The 25,677-nt window shown below is 43.5% G+C and overlaps 1 long non-coding RNA gene across 2 annotated transcripts; it reads right to left on the reverse strand.

Moving 5' to 3' along the window:
- Positions 1-5,983: 5,983 nt before the first annotated feature.
- Positions 5,984-25,521, reverse strand: LOC108935887 (uncharacterized). Of its 2 annotated transcripts, XR_001966242.1 has the most exons (6): positions 25,425-25,521; positions 14,287-14,388; positions 11,748-11,827; positions 8,617-8,725; positions 6,692-6,908; positions 5,984-6,571 (listed from the first exon to the last, which is right to left on the reverse strand). It is a non-coding gene; the product is annotated as an uncharacterized LOC108935887 (long non-coding RNA). The 2 variants fall into 2 exon arrangements; XR_001966241.1 differs by having other exon boundaries at positions 5,984-6,908.
- Between the last annotated feature and the right edge of the window lie 156 nt (positions 25,522-25,677).

Genomic DNA, 25,677 nt, shown 5'->3' on the forward strand with positions numbered 1-25,677 from the left:
GACACCTTTTTCCAAAGCAACTTATAGGTATGTTGCCATTTAAACAGCTGGGTAATTTTACTGGAGCAATTCAGGGTAAGTACCTTGCTCAAGGGTACTGCAGCTGGAGGTGGAATCTGAACCTATGACCTTTGGGTCCAAAGGCAGCAGCTCTAACCAATATACTACCAGCTGTCTCCCAGGTTTTTTTTTTTTTTCCATTTTTCATTGTTTAAAATTTTATTTTACCTGGGGGGCATGGTAGCGCAGTGGGTTTGGCCAGGTCCTGGTCTCTGGCGGGTCTGGGGTTTGAGTCCTGCTTGGGGCTCCTTGCAACGGACTAGTGTCCTGTCCTGGGTGTGTCCCCTCCCCCTCCAGCCTTACGCCCTGTGTTGCCGGGTTAGGCTCCGGCTCGCCACGACCCCGCTTGGGACAGGCGGCTTCAGCTAGTTTTTGTGTCTGATTATTTTACCCTCATTCCAATCAGCTATCATGGTATATGTGTCCTGCCTGCCTGCTTTGTCAGTCCCAGGATACAGTGGTTCATACAGAGGTGATAATGACTGCAGTCCATCAGGTCCAGCATGACAGCAAATCTTCTGTACAGAAGAAAGGGAATCTCAGCAATGGATGAAGAAGCAGGGTCAAGCCGACACCCTCATGACCGGGACAGAATAATCCGGCAGCTACTGCGGCTTGTAGCTGTCAGAAGACGAGTTGCAGTAACTTCCAGGGGCTGTTCAGCTGTGTTGTTGTAATTAATAACAAAGATGAAGGATGAGTAGGATGGCCCCCATTCTCAGTCTTGCGAGAGGTCAAAATACAATGCGCCGCAACAATGAAGATTCCCAGGGGCGGTGGGTGAGGGAGGGGCAACCAAGTACAGTACTTTTAACATTGTCACAAAACCATTTTAGTTTATCTTATCATTTAATGTTAACTTGTAACACTAAGGATGGTCTTAAACATGACTTGCTTAAACATAATTAATGTAAAAATACCAGTCAGTAATAAACCCTGGCAGTTAACTGTACATATTAATATAGTAACACCAGTTGAGTATAATGAACAGTATAAGTATATAGAGTCCTTTGCATTAACCTTTCCTGCTTTATTTGATCAGCTGAAGCTATGAACAAAATGTATAAAAACAAGTGTTTGCTTTAGAGAGTGAAGCAGTAGAGGATGCTTAATTTTTAAAATTGTCTCACTGTGGTTGATGATCCGTTTAAAGTGCTGTGATTTCTGAGCCGGTTCTAATTACAGTCATGAATATTACTTTCAACAGAACTGATTTTGTTCCCAGAACATGTTTACATCACAATTGGCCAGACACATAATGAATATTTATGCAAACAAGAATGAAGAGTGATGATGAGATGTTCACTTTGAGGAGCAGTCAGCAACAGATAGCGTTAAGTACCATGATTGATCACCAGGTCGTTCTTATTTACAGCTTTAAGCAACTGGTTCCAGATCTGTACTATTGCATTTAGCTGATACTTTTTTCCAAAGCAACTTACAATTACTTACCCATTTATGCAACTGGGTAATTTTTCTGGATCAGTTTAGGGTACATACATTGCTCAAGGGTACTACAGCTGGAGGTGGAATCTGAACCTATGACCTTTAGGTCCGAAGGCAGCTCCCCTCCACAAATAAAGAGGTTTCAACTCATTCAGAACATTGAACAAATACATTCCAATTGTTTGCAGCTACAGTGAAGTGACAGCAAAGATACACACAGCTCTGCTTCCAGTAAAAATGTCATACTGTACACAACGGCATCCGTGCTGGAAACACACGAGTTGCAAGTACTTAGATTGGTGTAAGCCTCGATATAACATATATAAATATAGAATCCTACCCTCTCACCCCCACATGGGATGGTGTGCGTGTCTTCCTCAAACTCAAGTCCTCTACCAGAGGCCTTGAAGTTTGAGGGTCCTGCACAGTATCTTAGCTGTTCCTAGGACTGTACTCTTCTAGACGAAGACTTCAGATGTTGTTCCCGGAATCTGCTGGAGCCCCTCTCCCAGATTGGGGGTCACAGCCCCGAGTGCTCCTATTAGCACAGGGACCACTCTGGCCCTTCACACCTTGGTACTTCTCGATCTTCTCATGTGCCTTCTTTCTGATATTGCTATCACTATATATCTATAGATGGAGGAAGAATTGGAACGAATGTGGAAGGTGAGAATATATACATATATATACAGTATAAATATATATATATATATATATAAAGAACATAAATATTAGAATATGTATATTAAAAGAACAAAAATAACATTCAGATTACTCATTAGTTTCCAATAACGGAAGCTCTACTCCACGGTCAGGAATGGGAAGAACACATGCCTTCACACAAGCTGTCATCTACCAGTTGGCCAGCTCAGAGTTACAGAAAAGATGCAATGACCACAGGGCCTTTGTTATTTTTATGAACATTTGTTTTTAGAAAAACACATATTCCATCTCCCCTGGACTTCTCCACAGGAGAAGAAAAACGAGCGCACTTTGCAGGCAGCAGACTACAGAAATATGTCCCCTGCAGTGGAGATATTCACGGAGCTGTCATGGTGGAGACAACTCCTGGTTTTGATCGCAGTAACATCCCTTGGCCTCAAGGAGGGCTGCCAAAATCATCTGAGAGTAAGAAACATCCTTCCAGGTGTCACTACACTGCTGCCTCTAAGCCCCGAGGCCTTGCCTTCAATCAGCTCAGTCTCCATACACACAGGTGGACACTGGTTGGTTTCTCCGTTGACTTTCGATGCTGAATTCACTGGAGGAGAAAGATGGACATCTGTGAAAAGAATCATGTCAGAAGGGTTCTTCACTTTGGAGTGACCTCGGAAGAGCGGAGAAAAAGACCACTTAAATGGCTTTACTTGGTCCATTTTGGACAAATCTGATTGATATTCTCCACTGTGCAATTTGTAAATTATTACTTTGAATTTAATTTATAGAGTAAAGAGGGCTCAATTGCAAACAAAATGTTTCTCCCCTTTTAACGCACTGGCACAAAAATGATGAATGAAGAAAATGAGGCTCACTGTAATATAACTGAAAGAAAATTAATATGCAGTCATTTGAAAACAGAAAGTGAGAAATCATTCAGTGAACAAAGCACCTAGCTATTGTTCTGAATGAACTTTAAAATCTATTTTCAATCCAATACCTGGTTAAAAAAAATGCATTTATCTTAATCTGTCTGTTCATAATTCATTTTATGATATTTCGCCCTGCAGGTACACTAAGGTAACAAAGTTTTCATGGTAAATGAGGGTACAGAGGTGACTTACCATTGCCTCCTTCTCTGCACATCTTTGTACTGTAGAAGGAAAACCACGTGAACATGGGAAGAACATGCAACCTCTATGCAGAGTGGGATTCGATCCCACACCTGAAATCAGAGCCCAGGAGTGGTAAGACACCAGTTATCCACTGCACCACCATGACCATGTTGCCCACGGAAACAGTAACCAGTTACCAGTGATGTATGTATTTTGTCACATTTACTCCAATACTGGGGGGGTGCGGTGGTGTGGCAGGTTTAGCCTGTTCCTGCTGTGTGGTGGGCCTGGGTTTCAAGCCCTGCTTGGGGTGCATTGCAGTAGATTGACATCCTGTCCAGGGTGTGTCCCCTCCCCCTCGGACCGGCGCCCTGTGTTGCTGAGTTAGGCTCCAGCTCACTGCGACTCCGCTGGGGACAAGCAGTCGTTGACGTTAGTTGGTATTGGTTGGCTTTTACTCAAGTGTTGCTGCGTTTGTAATTAATACACTGTTCTTTTACTCTGTTACATTTCTGTCGCAATGATTCTGGTACTTTAGAATTTTAATTTTTTTTTTTAAACTTTCCTCAAAAACAAAGTTGCATTAGTGACACTTTGGCTCACTTTTACGGACTTTTCATTGGCTGTTGGCAGCTGTAAATGTTGCTGTTTATAGACCAGTTTTACTCTACGACAGACTGAAATTTTACGAAATGTATAAGTGGGGATCACATGACCATGGTACTACTGGCTGAATGTTCTGTAGCAAGGAAGGACCACCAGGACGTTTGGGGTATTTGAAGTCCCATTTAAACCCATTTGTCACAATCTTAATTTGCAGATGTGGATTTGCCCAAATTCCAAGCATTATGGTCCTAATGACTCTTTAACTTCAATGCTTATGATGGCTGTGTGACTCTCTCAGACTCGAAGTAAAGGCACCCCCAGGACCAGTCACTTCCACCAGCTGGAACACTTCATGTTCGCAGAGATAGAGAGATTGGTTCCAGGCTGGTTCCTTCACACAAGTCGGCACCACCTTCCCAGAGCACGCTGTGTACTGATGTGGCCTGACCGATGACTGAGCTGCTCACTAAATCATCCAAATGTACAAGGATCAGGACTTCCAATAGCTCCCTTGTGAGTTTCGCGAACGGGGTTCAATTTCCTGATCGGTGGTCTGCTTCCACTCCACAAAAAATTGTGAATGAAAGTACTTTTGCAAAGTCATTAAGGTGCCACAGTCCACATATAGCAAATGAGAAGGCAGGAATTACATTTTTCCCCTCTCATTAGTTTCCATGAGTGGTTATTAAAGAAAAATCATGGCTGTGGGTTACCTTACATTACAGAAGTGCAATGACGTGCACAAAAGTATATGAAGAAATGAAGTTCACGCAAGTCCTCGTCCCTAGCCGACCAGTCGTTACCGATAGCTCATGGGTAGCCTTACTCGATGACCGATGGCAGCATCAGAGTCACCTTCGCGTTTTGCATTGAGTCATTTCTAACACAAACATATGGGCAGAGTCAAAGTCAACTTCACACGACTTTGGCACCAAATTCACTTCTGTTAGGGCCAAAATTTGAACACGGACCCTCAATAAAATGAATACTAAAATTATGACATTCCCAGCAGTTTTAGAAGTGCAATCATATTATAATAAATATTCAGGTTATAAAATTAATCTCTAAATTTAGTGTCAAACTGGTACTGGTTTTAGGTACCTGTGTTACTCCTGAGCCGAACTGCCTTCTAGACACCAACTGTTTACAGCAAATTACAAAGGTTAAGGAGGATCTCACTTCATGGACTTCGTTGCTGATTTTGGTATGTAGTAGAATTAATGTTGTCTGGATGAATGTTCTACTACTTCCAAAATTTACTGTTACTTTACCTTTTTTAAATCAGACACCTTGATCTCTATATTTATCTGTTACAATAACAAGCCCAGAATTAAACTCGCCAAACTTGAAACTGAAAGATGGGGGTGGGCTGTTTGTATCAAATACGAGATTTTACTGCTGGGCTTCTACACGAATTAATTAAATTTCGAACTGCTTCCAGAATAGACCAGATTGGTTGGTATGGACTCTACTTCATGGTGCCCACTACTCTTACAATCTCTGCCTTTTATTGAAATGTCTGCCATGATGGTCTTCTGTTGCTCTCAACCCAGACCTCCTTAGACTGGGCTCCAGAAATGGCTGTTGAAAGGGGTGTTGCATATTTTACTTGCATGTCAATCTATGGTGAGTTTCAACGTCCAAAAAAATAATTTTGACCTGCCCAATATGGACTTCTATTAATATCTCCAACTATGTCATTTTATTGCCTCCCTAGAAAAGAAGAACAGACTCTGGACAGGATTAACAAAAGATGAGGAACAGCTCATTATACCAGATAACTCCAGGACCATGACCTCTGCATTTTACAGTTTTTCCAAGCGTTGGTTCTGGTTTTATGAAGCATTGAGGGAGGCGTGGGAACAGGACCTTATCTTGTCTTTTAGTGATTATGAATTGTGAATAGTTTGAGGTAGTTTAGGGTGACGCAGCGGCGCAATGGGTAGCACTGCTGCCTCACAAATCCGGGGCTGTTTACAAACCTAACATTGTTCATTAGTTTGGACAAAGGCGCCAGCTAAATGAAAAAACAAATGATAATAATCATCATTGCCATCATCATCATCATCGTTAATGTCATCATCATCATCATCACCTCCAGCTGCTCCAGTGTCCTCCCACAGCCCACAGACGTGTTTCAGATGAACTGGTGACTCTATATTTCCTGTGGTATGTGTGCGTATGAATGAAGGGATGTGTGTTATTTACCCTGTTTTTGTGTGAGTGAGATGCCTTGCACGTATATGCGTATGCGTTTGGATGCATCTCTGATTTTGTGTGAGTATTTGTGTGAGATGGTGGATGTGATCAGAGTTCCAGACCATCACATTAGCAAGAAAGACAGTCATGATGGAGATCATGGTAAGTGATGAGGGTCTTCAGCTGGATCGTTCACCGGAACCAATTCTGGTTGTGTGATTCGTACCTCCTTCATGTGGTAATATCCTATATGTTAACATATGAGCGGGTCTGTGTGTGTGTTCGTGTATCCCAGCAGTGCGACACTCTGTAGGTACCTTTCCCTGGCTGTGGCCTACCACTCACCTCAGGAACCCCCACAGTCTCCTCCCGAAGACGAATGGACCTAATTGTGGATGGGGCCCTGCTCCCAGGGGCCATGGACCTTCTCTGTGCGCCGTCCCGGTTCATTAGGCCCAACATCACCCCAGCCATCCCGCTCCTGCTGCCTAAACAACACTTCAGACACTCAAACGGGACACTGTTTATCCACAGGGCCGGGGAGTGACTCACTGCCTTTTGTGGCTAATGAGCCGTAGAATAAATAAATTACAAAGCCATTAACTTACTGCCATTTTTTTTTCGTTTGCCTTTTCTTGACTGACGAAAGGCGCTGCAGACGAGGCGTAAGGGTAACAGACAACATGCTGATGCCGGACGGGACCCGAGATGAAGTGCAACAGCTGTGTCTCATTATGAGGTTTCACCACAAAGCATTGTGGGAAAAAGTTGGATCCTAGGCAAATGTCTGGACACCCCAGGTCACGTTGCATTTTGCATTGAATCCTTGGCGGGAACAAAGCGAAAGGAAGTTAACACAGCGTCGGCAGGGTGTAAATAAACAAGACGTATTTCGGCACATTTCGATGCACAGCTGCTATTTACTTACTTACTTTAAGGGATGGAGAAAATAAGAGTGAATGTAGGGTGTCATTGTTAATATTACTGTTTTCATTATCATCAGTACAGGGCAGCAGGTGGCATAATGGACAAAAGTGGTGTTTTTGAATTAGGAGGTCAATGGTTCGAATCCCTGTACTGTTGTACCCCTGAGTAGGGTATTCAGCTTGACTTGCACCAGTTTTTTAATATACAGGTAAATAATTGATTGCCATTGTAACATGATATAGCATTTGAAGTCACTTTAGAGAACAAACTTCTCCAAAATTTTAAAGTTTTATTTCAAAGCGGAACAGTATCAAGATGTTTATAACAGCCTTTGTCTAGAGTTTTTGCGAGTTAGGATTGGGGTCCAGCCTAAGGATGGTCTGTATGTCAGATGTATGTGGGGTTACTTCTGCAGAAACCCCATTACTTATTCACAGTGATACTACTGTACCAAAAATGCAATTTAGACTATACTTCAATAAAATTACTGTGGAAATTGGAAGGTAGTGTAATATTAAAAACCTGTAATTTTATTGCATTATTAAACCTAAACCACTTTCTAACTGTTTTCACGCAGAATTTTTTTCTCTCGTTATCAACTTACACTTTCTCTTTACCAATCTGTCGAAATAGAGGAGACGGGTGTGTTTGGATTGTGACCCATCAGTGCTCTCATGATCATTGTCATCTTCAGTTAAATGTCTTGATGGTGAATCAAAAACTAAGTAAAAAGGCAGTAAGTAATCAGGAGTTTCTTGTAGCGTAGTGGCAGCCAATGAATGTCACAGGATCTGTGTCTTACAGATCATTACATTTATTTTTATTATTTTAGCTGACACTTTGATCCAAAACCACTTAAAGAGTTTATCTATCTACAATTATTTACCCATGTATACAGACGGGTAATTCTACTGGAGCAATTCAGAGCAAGCATGCTGCTCAAAGGATACTACAACTGGAGGCGGGATTCAAACCTGCAACTCTAGGGGCACAGGCAGCAGCTCTAACCACTCCACTATTAGCTTTTTTCCAAAGCAATTTACAGTGTAAGCTACTTACACTGATTTACCCTTTCATACATCTGGGAGTTTCATAGTGTATTATCAGTTATTAGTATGTAACCTGAAAACTTATTTGTGTACAGTTTATGGTGAGTTATTAACATATAAAATGTACTCAATTATAAGTACATTTCACAAAATGTGTTATTAGACTATAAATTACAGTAGGTAATTATTGTATGACACACTCTGGTGTATTCACACAGAGTCCATAGTGGATTTCTTGCATATAAACTGCAAGTGGTAAATTTTTCAAATCCTGCTATCCCATGTGTTCCTCTTGATCGCCCCTTCTTCAGACCCCCCTCCACCTCCCACTCAAAGACGTTCAAGTCGTGCTCCTAGTGGAATGAACTTCCAGTGTAGTACATCGCCTTTAGCTCCTTGTACCTTTTTCTCAGCTGTATTATTCCCTCCTTTAGCTCCTCCCCTCTCAGTCCTCTCTGCCACTTTGCCTACATTTCCCAGGTGTCTCTGGGCCATGAGGGACAATATGCCAGTCTGCTGTCACAATGTGAACTTTTTTCCAAGAAGCATATGCTCACCAGTCGGTGAGATGACTAAAGGCTCCACTCCCCTTCCAGACCTCACTTTGCTCTTCATTTCCTGTGGCAGGAGTCCTGCACTTTGGGATGGGTGGAAGGGGGTCTGCCTCTGCAGGGAAGTAGGGCATGTGTCAGGAATGGTGTATTTCCCATATGACTTACCAGCTTGGGCTCCAGCATTAAGCCTGACAGCCATCTTCCTTGTGCAGCAGAAGAGAAGCACAAGGAGAACTTAGCAACACCTTGCCTTTTGCGGGGGGGTTTGTCTGCACTGCCAAATGTAGTCACTGCTTATACAGTAGGCCCTAGTCAATGTAATCACTACTCATACAGTAGGCCTTATTCATTGTGGTCACTACTCATACAGTAGGTTCTGCTCAATGGGATCACTGCTAATACAGTAGGCCTTACTCAGTGTGGTCACTGCTCATACAGTGGGCCCTACTAATTGTGGTCACTTGGCTAATACAGTATTGCACTCGTTCCAAGGTCTCCATCTCCTAGTCTCACTCAGTCAGTCTTGTGAAATGTTCTTCTGAGTGTCCCACTGGAACCATCTGACCCATTTGGAACCAGAGTGGGGACACTCAGAAAAGGATGCTGGGCATCTCTTTCACGATCGGCCCTCGGGGAGGTGCCAGGGTGGCTATTTCTTGAGTCAGCAGCCCACACCACAACAGTGTTTTCACGGAAAGTGGAACTGGTTGAACCCAGCCTTCTCAGTCTCATGACCACATTCCTGAACTTCAGCGTAACTTACTTAATTCAAAGGCATGTAGGCCGACAATCAGACACAGAAATAGAAAATGCTCTAAAATCATGACAAGTATAAGGAAAATTTCCTTGGAGTACAAGTGGTCTGTTACATTAGGCAGTACTGACAGGAGACACTGAGTATGTGAATAAATGTATGGAAACTGGGTTTACAACCACTGGGGGCCACTGTCATACCCAAAGGTACAAAAGTGCTTAAGCCAGCATTACTCTGGTAAAGACCTATTAGCAATACAGTATAATTAATAGGGTAAAAAATGTTGTCAGAGCAACACTCAAATTCAGTAAGAAAAAACAGAAATGGTTTAGGAGAAATATCTAATATCGCTGTCAAAACAACAGCAGAATAATGAGCTCTCGCCACACTTTATTGTGTTATTATTTTGCAGTGTATTATTTTCTTTATTGTTTTAGTACTGTTTTCATATTATAATGTTGGGGGTGTGATAGCGCAGCGGGTTTGACCGGTGCCTTGCTGTGTGGTGGGTCTGGGATTCAAATCCTCCCTGGGGTGCGCGGCGGCTCTGTGTTTCTCCCTGTGTTTGCCTCTCCCAACGTGCAGAGGAAGGAGCTGGCAACCCACCTCTGTTCCTTCCTTGACTTGCCTTGAAAATCACGTGAGTGGTCGCTATGGGTCAGGTTTGACTCGGCATGCATGCAATTCATATATAATACAATAAACTGACCAACGTCTTATTACATGACAATTGAATGTTTTAGGTTACGTCATTGTGAAAAAATCCTTCCATCCATCCATCCATCCATCCATCCATCCATCCATTTCCTTCCACTTCAGGGTCAATCTGCCCAAGTCCCAAATCACACACAGTCTTGCAGCCTCTCACTCGTCACTCGGACCCATCACACTTTCCTTCTCTTCCACTATAGTCACTTTGTCACATCGTTCTACAAGTCCAGCCTACTCTGTACAAGCAGTAGGGACAACTGACAGCTTGTAACCACGGGTTTAACAACGAGGGGCTCTGAAGACCTGAGATTAGTGCACAATAGCCGTTATTAACTTGCCAGGCATTCAAACTGCTACATCGACCACTTGTCACAGGCAGGGGCTCAATTCTACATCCTCATCAGTCACAGGTCACACCTCTAATTCACACCATTCCAAAAAAGCAGCTAAAATGAGTTTTACCGCCAGCAGAAATTTTGAATTATTTAAATACCTGGATTCATCTGCAAGATCGAAATCTGTCTCAGAAGTTATTGATCACTGGAGACCCTCTGCGAGATGTCAGACAATAAATCTAACATCAGGTAAGATGAGGTCTTCAATATCTGCCATCTCCTTAGAGATCTTAATGAGGGCGAAACACATGAGGGCAACGAGCTGTTTTTACCAGTTTTTTCTACCCAAAGATGGATGAAGAGCATCTAGTATGAAAAACGTGGTGCTTTTTACCCTAAATGGCTAAGCTCTGACTTGGAACATCTTTTTACTAATATAACAAAGTACTTCTGGAGTTTATGGTCTGCCATAACTTCTGCAAACATGTCCCCAATGAACACCCACTCAGAAACCCCACACATGTCCTACAGCAGCTATTATTTTGCTCACATGTTTACACAAAGAAACTCACAATTACTCACTAATTTATACAGGAGGACTTCTTTATAGATACCTTAAATATATATGGTTGTGTGTTTATATGAACATATACACACATTTTCCAAACCGCTTGTCCCATTTGGGGTCGCGGGGAGCCAGAGCCTAATCTGGCAACACAGGGCGTAAAGCTAGAGGGGGAGGGGGACACACCCAGGACAGGACACCAGTCTGTCACAAGGCACCCCAAGCAGGATTTGAACCCCAGACCCACCGGAGAGCAGGACCCGGTCCAACCCACTGTGCCACTGTGCCACCGCGCCCCTCTAATGAACATATATAAAACTTGATATATATTAAAATATGTGCATATATAGGTACATATGAATATCATTGAAATATGAAAAAATGGGCTTTATTGAGTTCATTTCAATCATGCAACGAAGAATTATTCTCATTACAGGGTATGGTAACGGTCAAAGAATCATTACGCAGGCTTTCAGTGTGAAGCTAGGCAGCGTGTGATGAATGACATACATGGTACATGAGGGTTAGTTTCACACCAGTTCTGTACCTCCATCACCTCCCTTGACTGTTATACACTTAACATTACCATATTCACAGTGTATTGTACACTGTTGGTGTTGTACCCTCAGGATAATGTGCAGTGAGTACACTATATTTACACTGTTGGTAGAGTTACTACAGTGTGATGCCCCAGTTCTCCTCTTTAACCTGACCAGAAGATGCGAGGCAATAGGATCTTAACACATAAATATATACTGTACATACATACCTGGGCACAGGTGCCACATACTTGCACCACAAGCACAGTCTGTTTTGCATCGCTTGGCCAGATGGCTTCTTCCTGTGACTCTGGATGAGTTCCAGGAATAACGAAGAAGAAAACAATCCAAGCATGATTTACATGAGACAGCAGAGAATTAAAAAAAAAATAACGAGACAAAGAGAGATAGATTTCGTGCCATCTGATCAGCGGAGCCTGTGAGACGGTGCGGCTGGAATTCCGCAAAGTGTTGGACTAATTGACGACTCGATGAAATAAAAGCAAAAAAAAAAAAGCACAAGACTTGGAAAGGCTTGAAACAACAAGGCCAATTAGCGTGAGAGAGATGTGCACGCACCCTCCTGGAATTCCTGCCACTGGAGACAAATTAGTCTCCTTTTTATGAGCAACAGCAGTAGGAGATGACAGTTATGTTTACAAGGAAAACAGCCATGTCTTGAGAACAACCACAGGCATGTTCACTGCCCCTCAGCATGCTGAGTCCCTATGCATCCCTCTTCCTAGGATGTCCTCCTTTACCTGGGATATCCTTGCCTTTATTGATATATTATATGGCACGCTATGTATCATATGCCTGTATCATTGTTATCATTATTATTATTATTATTATTATTATTAATAATAATAATACGCCTTTATGACAAATGTTTTACAGGGATACTTCCGACAAGGCAAAGAAAACATCAGCTGATATCTGATAGTTGCAATTAACAAAAAAATTAACCAAGCGCAGAAATAAATTATAATTTAGCAAGTCAATACATTCTATTTATAGTACTCTTACCTGTTTATTTACTTATTAGTTTTATGAAGAGTGCTAGGTCACAGCAACATAGAGATAAAGACAGTACCCTGAGAAATATGTCCACACATATAGATCAAGGGCTGAAGGTCAAAATGTTATTATTGGCATTTAGTGACGATACTATAAATAGCTGTAAATGGACTTTAAAGTCTAAAATCTGAAATGGTGGAGGCAGGGGGTCTAGCCACTGGCACTCAGACCCCCAGAGGTTTTTTTTTCTCTCTTACCTTTCAGTTGGGAATTTGTTTTTTGCTCCTGTCCTATATGGCCAGGGTGTTTACTTACATCTTTAATAATTAATACAGTCATTATAGTAATATAAACAATATTCAACCATTTATTTGTAATATGCCTCTGATCCTTTGTTCAGCGCTGTGTCACTACTGTATGAGAAGAGCTCTGTAAAAATAAATTGAATTGATCCGAATTTTGAATTTGGACATGTACTGTGGGTCAACCAAGTGGCCAGAGGTGGAGGAGCGTATCAGTCTGGCGAGAGCGTAGCAAGCAATCGGGTCTCGTAGGTATCAAGGAGCGGATCCGTTGATGGTCCTGATGCTCTCGTGGGCCACAACCAGAGTGCTGGTCTAGTAAGAGTGGATGGAACACACTTCTTTTGACAATGTGACACCGCATGCAGTTAACGCCAAGTGGCGGCTGGGCTGCGGGGGTTGCGCTGGGCAGCCATGAGGCACGGGAGGCCTTAGTGGGCACATGTACAGCTAAATTAGTAGCTGTCCTCACTGTCCTGCCAGCATCACTGTCATTACCGCTTTTCGAGCTTCATAAGAAATGAGCTCATGGTGAAATGGAACAGGCTGCTCTCAGGGGGGTCCGTGGAGTGACGAACGCCTCCTTTTCCCTAAAAGCACTGACAGCGTGGTAGAAAAAGAAGCCCTATTTGGGCACTGCACCGCCAGTATTCATTTCTGTGCAAAATTCTCATGCGAATGCGAGAAACAGCTGCCACCGAACATACGGCAGGACTTCGCACGTTCCGAAACCCGCTCCCTACAACTCTCCCAATCTCATTATCACGAGAACGAGCGGTTTAAATTTCTGTCATTTTTCATTTGTAAATTTACATTCTAAGTTCATGAGTGGTAAATTCGTGGATCTTTAAAAACGACGGGAGCTAGGTGGCCTTTTCAAGGGTGGACAACTGAGTTTTGAAGCCATGCATGCCACTAAAAAATAAAAACAACAGTGGGATTTTTAAAAACGGCGCTCCTGGAGAGCCCAGGGACTGTGACTGATCCGATAGCCAAGCGAGTGTCAACTTTACAATCCACCTGTGTCGCCCCCTATTGGCCAGGGGGGGTATACATTTCAAAGTCTCCATAATGACTGACGTGCATTTGGCCACTTCATTCCCCACATGGCTTTTCATAATGGGACCTCACAGTAAAGTGTGAGCCATCACCATCTATCAAGGCTATTCTTTGGCTCGAACCCCTTTCATTCTCACCCTCCCTCTCCTCCTTGCTGTTAACTGATCCAAGTTATCCTATTTTTGTGCTCTGCTAAATCTGGAGATGACAGAAAATCCCATAATGGTGACTGAGTGCCGTGTTCTATTTTAACCTCACTGAATCAATTCAGTTAATTAGGATACCAAATGAGCAAAAAAGGCCCAGTTATTCAGAGGGGAATGGAAAGGGAAGCGCTTCCCAAGCACAACTTACATTAAAATGCGGTAACACGCGGTGCCGCAGAGCTCACCTTTGTCTCAGAATGATAGCTGGCGCTTCGGCTCACTTCCTGGAGTCAGACTGTACAGGAACTCACGGCACGTCATGTGGCCACTCAAATTTTCAGTAAGTTCTGGGATTTTAAAAAAAAAAAAAAAAAAAAAAAAGGAGATATCACATAAAACCTGAGTGATCATATTACATCAACAGGTACCAAGAACGAACATCAATGCTTGGCAGTACTAGAAATTACCGTGGTCCAACAGTTCTCTTTGGCAATGTTCTGTTTAATGTGGAACTGAGCCAAATTCAATTTCAAGCCCAAATCGAATTTGAAAAAACCCAGTAACCATTTTAACATTAGAATCCATAGCGGAGTAAAATACAAATATGTTCCATATATTTTTTTGTCTAAGCTTTTAACAATTTTCACATAGGAAAGACATGGCAATGGTAATCTTGGAACATTTTAGTGAAGGACTTAGATTTTTGGCAGAAAGTTCCGGCTCGCTGTGGAACTTTGAAGCCTGCTGGCCACTCCTGCCCAAATGTCTAGCCGAATACAGGCATCCCTCGTTTAATGGATTTCCTTTATCTCTTTATCCTCAGCCTGTTGCGCAGCCTCGGGAATGTTTACGCTGACACCGCGGTATGTGTCAAAATAAGGAAAAAGTCCAGCTTTTCATGTGACCAGCTTTTCAAATGACGTGACACCATCCTGGACCACGTTACTTTCTGGGGCTGGAAATGCCGATTGCATTTTACTCTTAAATCGTGACTTACTGCGATAGAGCGGTGATGGTGGGGGAAGGGGGGGGGTTGAACGCGTATGGAATTACTCCACCAGCTAACTTTGAGAAAGTAGTCGCTGCTCCAGGCGACAGACCAGCGTTCGTGACATGTCTGACAGCCGGGTTTTCATCAGTTGCCATTTGTCAGAGCGCTACAACAACAGCAGTGTAAAACTGTAACAAACTGTGTGTCAAGCTAACTATTGCAAGGTATTCAGTTTTCCCAAAATACTGCAAGTCTTTGATTTGCGTGGCTGTTACTTTTCAAACCTGCATTAATAACAGAGCTCTGGCCTGGATCAGAGTTTGGGAAACTTTGGGTTCCAATCAGCATCCAAAAAACTGCAGAAGGTACCTGTTTCCTTTTGGGACCAGAGAACCTCAGTACACCGGTGGGGGATAGATAGCCCAGGAAGGTATTTTTACCTGACCCTTCCACGTGTCCCAGCTACCTGTCTTCATTACATCTGTCGTAACCCATCATCTTTACTTTATTACTTTACAATTGATGTATACCGTGTTATATGATAGCACACATACACCAGAGATGGGTGAATAACCTACATTTTAGCCCAGTGTGTCTCGCACTGTAAGCCACCTTAGATAAAGCACTCAGCCAACTACTAATTAATCATTCTATGATGCTTAGGAGAAAAGTGTGTGCTAAACGAATAGGTAAATGTAATGCAAATTAACTCAAATTATATATTATATATATTTTGAATACAGTGCTGAAAGTATGTGAACCCTATAGGGATGATCATTATTCTTGTATTAAATAGTACAGTAAACTTACAAAATCTAAATTTTAAACCTTAAAATACACACACACACACACACACACACATTGGCTGAAGCCACCTGTCCCAAGCGGGGTCACGGCAAGCCGGAGCCTAACCCGGCAACACAGGGCATAAGGCTGGAGGGGGAGGGAACACACCCAGGATGGGCCGCCAGTCCGTCGCAAGGTACCCCACGTGGGGCTCAAACCCCAGACCTGCCAGAGAGCAGGACCTGGCCAAACTCGCTGCACCACTGCGCCCCCATAATCTTATAACAGACTTATAAAAAAGGAATAAATGACTATGATTTACACCCCTGATTCTACTTACCCACTTGGTGTAACCAGTGCAACTTGGGCTGCACTTATTTTTACACCTGCACTACTTGTGTGTTTCTACTACACACGATTCCTTCTAAAGCAACATATATAAATGCTCATTACACACCTTTTATGTCACATGAGAAACACTGATTCCCATTAAATAACCATTTCATGGTAAAACTAGGGGACACAAGGGTTTTCCATACTTTCAAGCACTGTGTATGAATGTCATCTTGCCAGGTGACGCAGTGGTGCAGTGTCCTTCACTTTCAGTGCAGTGAGCTGCAGTATGTTCTTCTGGGTCTACACGGGCACCATCAGACGTCAGCTGGCCCAGTCACCACCACTGGGACAGGGCTCCAGGTCCCAGGCACCAGAGGTAATCAATCAAATTGCAGACAAAAGGAGCCAGCCCCAGACAGGAGTAGCTAATGAAAAACATCATTAAGAGCATTCATCTAATCTATCATGTGCTACAATCACTTTTAATGTAACTGTAGGGAGGAGAGCAATGAAGGAGCAGAATGAAGGAGAACAAACACACAAAGGCAGCATTTGTACAGTTGTGCAAATGACAACACAATTATTGCTGATAGGAATCAACAAAAGCATGGACTCCAGCAATGAGGAAACCTGAATTAATTTCTCTTGGGATCCTTGGGAAGGTATAAAGGTGTTAGACATGTTTACTGGCAGAAGCCTAGTAAGACAGGAGCAATCAGAACCTCGCTGCAACTCTGCTGGACGATGCTCTGAATTGGGTTTGCAGGACACTGCTGCTGAGCTAAGAGATCACACACAAGCCCAGCAGGACCACAGTAAATTACTGCAATGAAACCTCTCTTCAAAAGAAAAAAAAAAAAATACCAGCTGTTTTTCAGCCCCCAGCTCCACTCCCAGATTTTGCCAACAAAATCTTAAAAAAACATTTCAGTACACAAGACAGAGACTGAACTCTTTGTAAACTTTTATTCGATGCCAATTGTTGACTAAGTCGTTCCTTAAACGTGTGCAATGTTCCTCATCTGGTTACTGATCATTGGCACTCAGGAGCCTCAAAAACCAGCTGTAAACACTATGGAAGTGAGTTGAATGAATCCAGTGCCAGACTCCCACACTGGGTGCATTTTACTGCCTGCTAATGGCTGGATGCAGAAATGCAGGTCATATTTGCATTGCCTTTAGTGGGACAGGCTGAGCTTCGAAAGGTGGTACACTGGTGAGTAGAAGGGCTGATCGGGACAGTGTTCCATCAGGGTGATATGACAAGAACCAAAGAAAGGAGAAGCGCAAGATGAATCATTAGAAGTTTTGCACAACAGAGGGAACGCTGGATGACTAGTATGGTAGGGATGAAGCAGGAGGGGAAATGGACTAGTAGGAAACAAATGCTGGGACTTCAGGTGTCCTTTGTAGAGCTTAGGATATCAGATCCTTATCAAGTTCTTGAACCAGACAGTCTATGATGTGCAGCCAAGTCCATCTCACCTGTTCACTTTGGGGAAAACCAAGTCTCCATCATGCTCATTATGTCCCGAGAGGGATGTAGGGTGAGTCTTTCAGTAAGGGGATACTACACTTTAGGACCTGCCAGCTGGTAAGGGCAAGACATACATTTGTGTGGCGAGGTAAAAGTACAATCAGCACCTAGAACAGGGCTTCTATCATGCATGAATCTAGCATTGGTCAACTTAGGAAGGCAACTTAGATTTTTCAGTTACCATCTCTGAGATGTCTTTTAGACTTTCTTAAGCTTCTAGACAAGACATTTTCTATGAGATCACAGTTTAATGGAAACATGCTTTGAGGGAGCTGAACAGAGGAAGATGAAATATGAGGAACTGGTGAAGTGATGCTTGAGAGACTGGGGGGGATAGGTGTGTGCCCATTGACAGAAGGCTGTAGAGGCTTTGCAAGGTTAGTCGTTCTGAAGGGGTTTCAGCGTGTTGGGTCGCAAGCAGTTGCTGGAGGAAGGCCATCAAAGTTGAGGAAAGGCTGCGAAAAGGGCATCTAGATGGTGGCTTTGGAGCAGGAGAGGTGAGCCTTGGGTTCAAGGTGGTGCTACTTGGATGCAGGCTAGACTCTGATCAACCCTTGTCATGTTTTTTGGGTGAAGATGTCTGATGTCAAAAGAGCCCAAATTCCCAGAGATCCCCAGTTAATTGTTGATGATACATCCATATACATCACATAACTGTGTAATAAATATGACAGAACTGTGGGCACTTATGAGAAGGTGCCAGATAGTTTGGTAACCACTTGTACTGCAGCCAAGCACCCTCCACAGCCATGAATGCTCCCTTTGACCTTGATGGTGCCTTTCTTAGCAAAGCCAGATGATAGACCCACTGAATGTAAGGACTCACTTGCTCTGGCTATGCTCCACATGGACAGGATCTCCATAACTCAACGTGACATAGATGACCATTAGCTGACAGCAAACACTTAACCTTAAAACACTGTAACAGACACTCACCGACCACTTTATTAGGTGCACCTTGCTAGTACCGGATTGGACTCCCTTTTGGCTTTAGAACTGCCTTAATTCTTTGTGGCATAGATTCAACGAGGTGCTGGAAACATTCCTCCGAAATTTTGGTCCATATTGACATGATAGCATCACGCAGTTGCTGCAGATTTGTCGGCTGCACATCCATGATGCGAATCTCACGTTTCACCACCTCCCACAGGTGCTCTATTGGATTGAGATCTGGAGACTGTGGAGGCCATTGGAGTATAGTGAACTAAACTGTCATACTCAAGAAACCAGTTGGAGATGACTTGAGCTTTATGACATGGTGCATTATCATGCTAGAAGTAGCCATCAGAAGATGGGTACACTGTGATCATAAAGGGATGGACATGGTCAGCAACAATACTTAGATAGGCTATAGCATTTAAACGATGCTCAACTGGTACTAAGGTGCCCAAAGTGTGCCAAGAAAATAACTCCGACACCCTTACACCACCAGCCTGAACCATTGATACAAGGCAGGATGGATCCATGCTTTCATGTTGTTTATGCCAAATTCTGACCCTTCCATCTGAATGTCGCAGTAGAAAATCGAGACACATCAGAACAGGCAATGTTCTTTCAGTCTTCTATTGTCCATTTTTGGTGAGCCCATGCAAATTGTAGCCTCAGTTTCCTGTTCTCAGTTGACAGGAGTGGCACCGCGTGCAGTCTCACGCTGCTGTAGCTAATCTGCTTCAAGGTTCGATGCGTTGTGCATTCAGAGATGCATACCTCGGTTGTAACGAGTGGTTATTTGAGTTACTGTTGCCTTTCTATCAGCTCAAACCAGTCTGGCCATTCTCCTCTGACCTCAACAAGGCATTTTCACCCACAGAATTGCCACTCACTGGATACTTTCTCTTTTTCTGACCATCCTCTGTAAACCCTAGAGATGGCTGTGTGTGAAAATCCCAGGAGATCAGCAGTTTCTGAAGTACTCAGACCAGCCCGTCTGGCACCAACAACCATGCCGTGTTCAAAGTCACTTAAATCGCTTTGCTTCCCCATTCTGATGCTCAGTTTTAATTTCAGCAGATTGTCTTGACCATGTCTACATGCCTAAATGCACTGAGATGCCGCCATGTGATTGGTTGATTAGATATTTGCATTCACGAGCAGTTGAACAGGTGTACCTAATAAAGTGGCCAGTGACTGTACATCGATCAGCTATAACATTAAAACCACCTGCCTGTAGGTCCCCCTTGTGCCGCCAAAACAGCTCTGACCCATTGAGGCATGGACTCTGCAAGACCTCCGAAGCTGTCCTGTGTTATCTGGCACCAAGATGTTAACAGCAAATCCTTGCCCAGAGCATCACACTGCCTTTGCTGGCTTGCCTTCTTCCCATAATGCATCCTGCTGCCATCTCTTACTCACGTAAACAATGCACACACACACCCGGCCATCTACATGATCTAAAAGAAAACTTGATTCATCAGACCAGGCCACCTTCTTCCATTGATCCAGTTCTGATGCTCCCATGCCCATCATAGGCGCTTTTGGCGGTGCGCAGGGGTCAGCATGGGCACTCGGTCCAGTCTGCAGCTATGCAGCCCCATATGCAACAAGTTGCGATGCCCTGTGCGTTTTACACATTTCTATCACGGCCAACATTAAGGTTTTTGGCAATTTGTGCTAAAGTAGGTCTTCTGTGGGATCAGACCAGACAAGGCTAGACGTCACTCCCCACACGCATGAATGAGCATTGGGTGCCCATGCCCATGACTTTGTTGCCAGTTCACCAGTTGTCCTTCCTCGAACCAGTTTTGGTAGGTACTAACCACTATATACCAGGAACACCCCACAAGACCTGCCATTTTGGAGATGCTCTGACCCAGTCATCTAGCCATCACAACTTAGCTAATGTTAAGTTCACTCAGATTCTTGCACCTTACCCATTTTTCCTGCTTCCAACACATCCAATTTAAGAACTGACTGCTCACTTGCTTCCTAATGTATCCCACCCCTTGACAGGTGCCATTGTAACAAGATAATCAATGTTATTCACTTCACCTGTCAGTGGTTTTACTGTTGTGGTTGATTGGTGTATCAAAATACAGATATTCCAGCCTGGACTTGCCATAGCAGGACGGTGGCAAATCTAAACCTTTAGCTAAATGAGAGCCTCTTCTTTGAAACAGAGCAGTCAGTTATGTTGTTTTACGAGTAATCAGCTCGGCATCTTGAGAAATCATTTGTTCAATGGGTAAAAGGAAAGTAATTTGAGCTCTGACATTTCCGTTCTGAACAGGGTGGTAAGTGACCCTGTCAGGTGCCCCTTCTTTCTATGCAGAAAATGTAATCCACTGTTGCTAGTGACATTTTCTTCCTCTTGGTTTAGCCAGAAGGGGGCAAGTTTTCAACTCCCATACGGTTTTAGATGAAACCAGACAGGTCATATGTGCAGTGCGTCTCCGTTTATTTGATCATGTTCTGATGCAACCTAAGAGAACACGATGAACACAAGAGGGAATGGATTTAGTTACAGTGCCAACTTAAGTGGGGGGAAGCATCAGCTGCTGACCTTCTGCAGCCAGTGATCTTCAAGTCAAGGTTCAGGTATTTTTGAAAGCCCAACTTTCATCACATGGATTCATGGCATGGGGTATGAAGTATAACAAATTAGGGCATTAGGGGGCTTTATATAATGGTGAGTCAAAGGAGCTCCCCCCTTCCAAAAGAAAGCCCCTTGTCTTCACACACTCCTGCATTTAAAAGCCATTGACAGCCCCTTCCTTTCACCCTTTACCCCCCCACCCGGTAAAACCGCTGCACCCATCTTGACGTGAGGAGCTCAGAGCCATGTTACCACATGGGCGTCAGCGCCTTTGTGCAGAGGTTTTCACCGCGTCCCACTTCCACATGGCCGAATCTAAAAATATCGCTCGCGGGGGACTCTGAGAGAGGTTGGTTAAAAGTGGAGAGGGTGGGGGGGGTGTGCTAGGGAATCAGTGTACTTGACCAGAACCGCAGACATAGGTCGGACACACCACCACAGAGCACACTCATGGTGAGAATGACAATGTCAGTAAAGTGAAGAAAAATGCATTCTGGTTTGGTTCAAATAGGTCAAAGTGGACAGACAAAATAAAGCAACTTGGCAAGTGTGATGTCCAATGGACAAATGGGAGACAGGGAACATGGACATGTTGATCTCAGAATTAAACAATAAGACAAAGATCCTTTATATTACACGGTGTCCCTGGTATTAAATATAAAACACTTTATTTTTCTTCTAATTTCAGACATTTATGGAGCTCATTAAGGTACAACCACTGCACCCTGAAACCCGAACCATTCGGCGGCATCTTTAATTCTTTCTCTCGTTTATTTCTTGGTCCATTATGCCACCTGCTTCCTATTACAGCGACACACTTTTAGCAGCAAGACTACTGAAATCATTCATCTCAGAAGCTATAATTATTTCTTAATCACATCTCACGATGAAGGCAAAGTCGTTACCACACGCAAGGATCATACCACGCACTTAATCCAGGCATCGGCTGCCTGTCATTTTCTCAGCAACTGAGTGACTGACAACTTGGTCCATGTAAAGCATCATTAACACTTTTTTTTAAAGAACAATTGTTCAAGCAATCAAATAAAGCCTCAGGTGGAATGGCGTATAATTAGAGTGGCAATGTTATTATTAGCTTTAGTTTTTTGTATAACTTAATAAGAAAATCTCAGAAGTATCTTGTCGGTCATAGAATGTACAGGGACTTCTGGCCAGTCTGTACGCAGCTCAGGTGACCAGACCGAGTTATTAGACTTCCATGGACACAATATGTCACATTCCAAGCCCGGAATAGCACTGACTGGATTAAGTGGTCATCATTTCCTACACTAACAGACTGAATGTTAATTCAGGGGTAATGAGTGTGCCGAAGCAGTGCTATGATAGGATTACGTGGGGTCGTCAGAGTGCACACAGCCAGCCAGTCGAAGACCGAAGATGCAGAACAGGCCGATGTGTCACTCAAAGTGCCCAGCGAAGACCCTTCTCTCGCCACATGGCTGAATTCATTACAGCAAAACAAGGTCAAATTCATAACTCAGATGAGCCATCTGCAGCACTGTGGAGTGCTGCTCAGATCACGTCTTCTGTCTTCTTTTCTTATTGTTTGGGTCAGAGTTCGGGTTTGGAATAGGGTTAGGGTTATGGTTAGGTGTAGGGGATAAGTGTGAGAATTAGGGTTAGAGGGTTAGAGTTAGGGGGCTAGGATGACGGTTAGGGGTTAGGGTTGAATAGGGTTAGACAGGATTAGGGTTAGGGTTGGGGTGAATAAATTAGGGTAAGGAATAGGGATAGGTAGAAGGGTTAGGGTTAGTGTTAGGGAAAGGAATAAGGTTAGGGTTAATTCTTTTCTCTTCATTTTGTAGGTCAGGTGAAGTCATTTCAAGTTTTGTCAGCTCCTCATTTGTTGCTGACAGTAACTTTTCAAACGATGCAACAGATCCAGGAAACAAAGATTAACTAGAATCTCTCTGCTTATCAGCCTGTTGTTTGAATCCACGTCTTTTTGGGTCTCCATGGCCAGAGGACTTTTTGTACCGATGAGGTAAAGGCAGCGCCAAACAATTTGCTGACAAATGTCAAAGGCAACAAGATGACAATCTGCCACACAAACTCCTGGTTAAATAAATCAATGAGACACTTTTTCAAACTGTTCCAAATTGTCCATGATAGGACAAAGAGAAGGGAAAAAGCAGCAATCAAACTGAGAGAACTTCTCGTTTTACATGACAGTGAAAAGACTTAAATCAATCGCAAATACGTGCAGTCATTTGCAGACAAAAGCACATTCTCAGAAGGTACACTGTATTTAGAGTTGATCACCAAACAGGGTTCAACAAATGGAAAAATCTATGTCTGTTCTCGTGAAATTGGGCTTCTTCCTTTGTACTCGCTTGGGTCCATTGTGGAGCTGTTGGTTTACTGCTCTCAAAGTGCCAGTTCTGTGGTTTTAGGGAACCTGATTGCCGTCATTGCTCTGGGATGACAATGTGAAAGATAAAGACTTACAGCCACTAATAATGGCATCTGTAAACTGTCAATGCATGTAATGTGTCCAGAACTCTAGGCTCCACACCCATAGTAATGTGTCTGGAACCTTAGTCTCCAAACCTACCGTAACAGCCACCCATAGCACATGTCTGTGGGAAAGTGCCAGAACCTTCCACTCGACACAAGCACAAGCGCACACAAACACACACACACAAACAGGCTGTCACGTCCACTTGCCAGAAGCACTTTGAAAAGCCCTCTGCTAGTGCAGCTTCCCACAACAGGTGATGTGTTGGGTTGACCGCAGGCACAGGGCCCTTGAGCCACGGTCACTAATAGCCACAATCCCAGCGAGTGTCTGATTGCATCTCATTAGAGCTCCTGCAGGGTGGCCAACAATGCAAGACAAAAATAACAAGGGGAAAAATGTGACATATTCTTATGCAATACTTTGGCTATGATGATATTTAGCCCTGTCTGTCTAAAAATGTAACATAGCTGTAAGACACACAGATGTGTGCATTTCATTAAATGAATTCAGCAACGCTTCTTTCAGGGAAAAAAAAGTGCACTTTTTGCTCAAGTTATTTTGAATGTTGCTCACACTTTCTTCTTCGAGTGAGGAAAAAAAAAAAGTGAACATATGCAGAGGTGAAAGAACATCAAAAATAGCCTGTGCAGTTAGAGCGTTTTTTTTGGTTTTGCATTAATCGCAGAAATTATACACAGTGGGTTTATAAGAAATGATCAATTAGCTATGTGATGACTCTGTAAAACAAACTGGTGATAAAGACATGTGACACCCCACCCCCACTGAAACTTGGGGGGAGCTGTGGGTAGTCCCTTTTTTCCAACTCCTCATCTAGCTACTTGCTGGTTTGAAGGTGTTTTCTTGTTTGAGGGCTGGAGGATCGTGAGGTCGGGCGACAACCGCAGTGTGTGTGTGTGTTTGGAGGGAAGGGATGAAGAGCACGTGTTCCCTCTCTGTCTCTGTCTGCCTGCCTGTCTGTTTGTCTTTCTCCCTCTTTCTGTGTCTCTTTCTCTGTCTTTCTCCGTCTCTCTCCTTCTCCATGTCTGCTTGTCTCTGTCTGTCTGTCTGTCTCCCTTTTTCTTCTCTTTCTCTCTGTCTCTCTCCACGCGCTTGCAGCCAGGAGCGACGCGTTACGCAACCGGGGACGTGGGTGGTCGTGGAAGTGGGAGTCGCACGGAAATAAAGACAGAGCTCCGCGGTGTCTCATCCACAGCGGCGTCGCGCGCTCGTCCAAACGTCACGTGCGCAAGAAAAACGTGTACATGTCATAGGAGCAGATGAGGGGCACCTAAAATTACACGGGGGGCTTGCTTTAATATTGCCGATTAGATTTTAAGTGCAGTTTAATTAATCGACTTCTTTTACATACGAAATTGCATTTTCATGGCTACTATAACTTTACGGGTTAAACACCTTTCGAAGTTGTACAACGTTTCTCTTCGCGCAGCCTGTGTCTTTGTGCCCCACCCCCTATCTCCCTTCGTTCTGTTTTCTTCTACTTGTGTATACCCTTTTCCTTTTATCTATTTGTCTTGTTTAGAATTTAATTTAAAATTTACAAAATACATTTTAAATTGTACTGGAAACTCCTGGGAACTCACTGTAGCTCATGAGTTGAACACAATTTTACCTACCTGTGAGTTCAAACAATGTTATACTCAAGAATTTAGGGTGTAAAACTGTATAGTCATTTTTACTAAATATTACAGGTTCACTCACTTTTGTTGAATGCTTCCTCAAGCCGGGGTCGCGGGGGTCCGGAGCCTATCCTGGAGGTACAGGGCGAGTGAGGGTACACTCTGTGCTGGACCGCCTACACACCCTATGGAGAGCCGAAATTTCTCAGTTCACCTGAAACACACGCCTTTGGACCGTGGGAGGAAACCAGAGCAGACACCAGAAGCTCATACACAAGCTGAGCTGGACTCAAACCTACGCCCAAACGGCGCAGGCGCTGTGAGGCAGCAGCGGT

The sequence above is a fragment of the Scleropages formosus genome, chromosome 5, assembly GCF_900964775.1.
Source record: "Scleropages formosus chromosome 5, fSclFor1.1, whole genome shotgun sequence".
Classification (NCBI taxonomy): Eukaryota; Metazoa; Chordata; class Actinopteri; order Osteoglossiformes; family Osteoglossidae; genus Scleropages; species Scleropages formosus.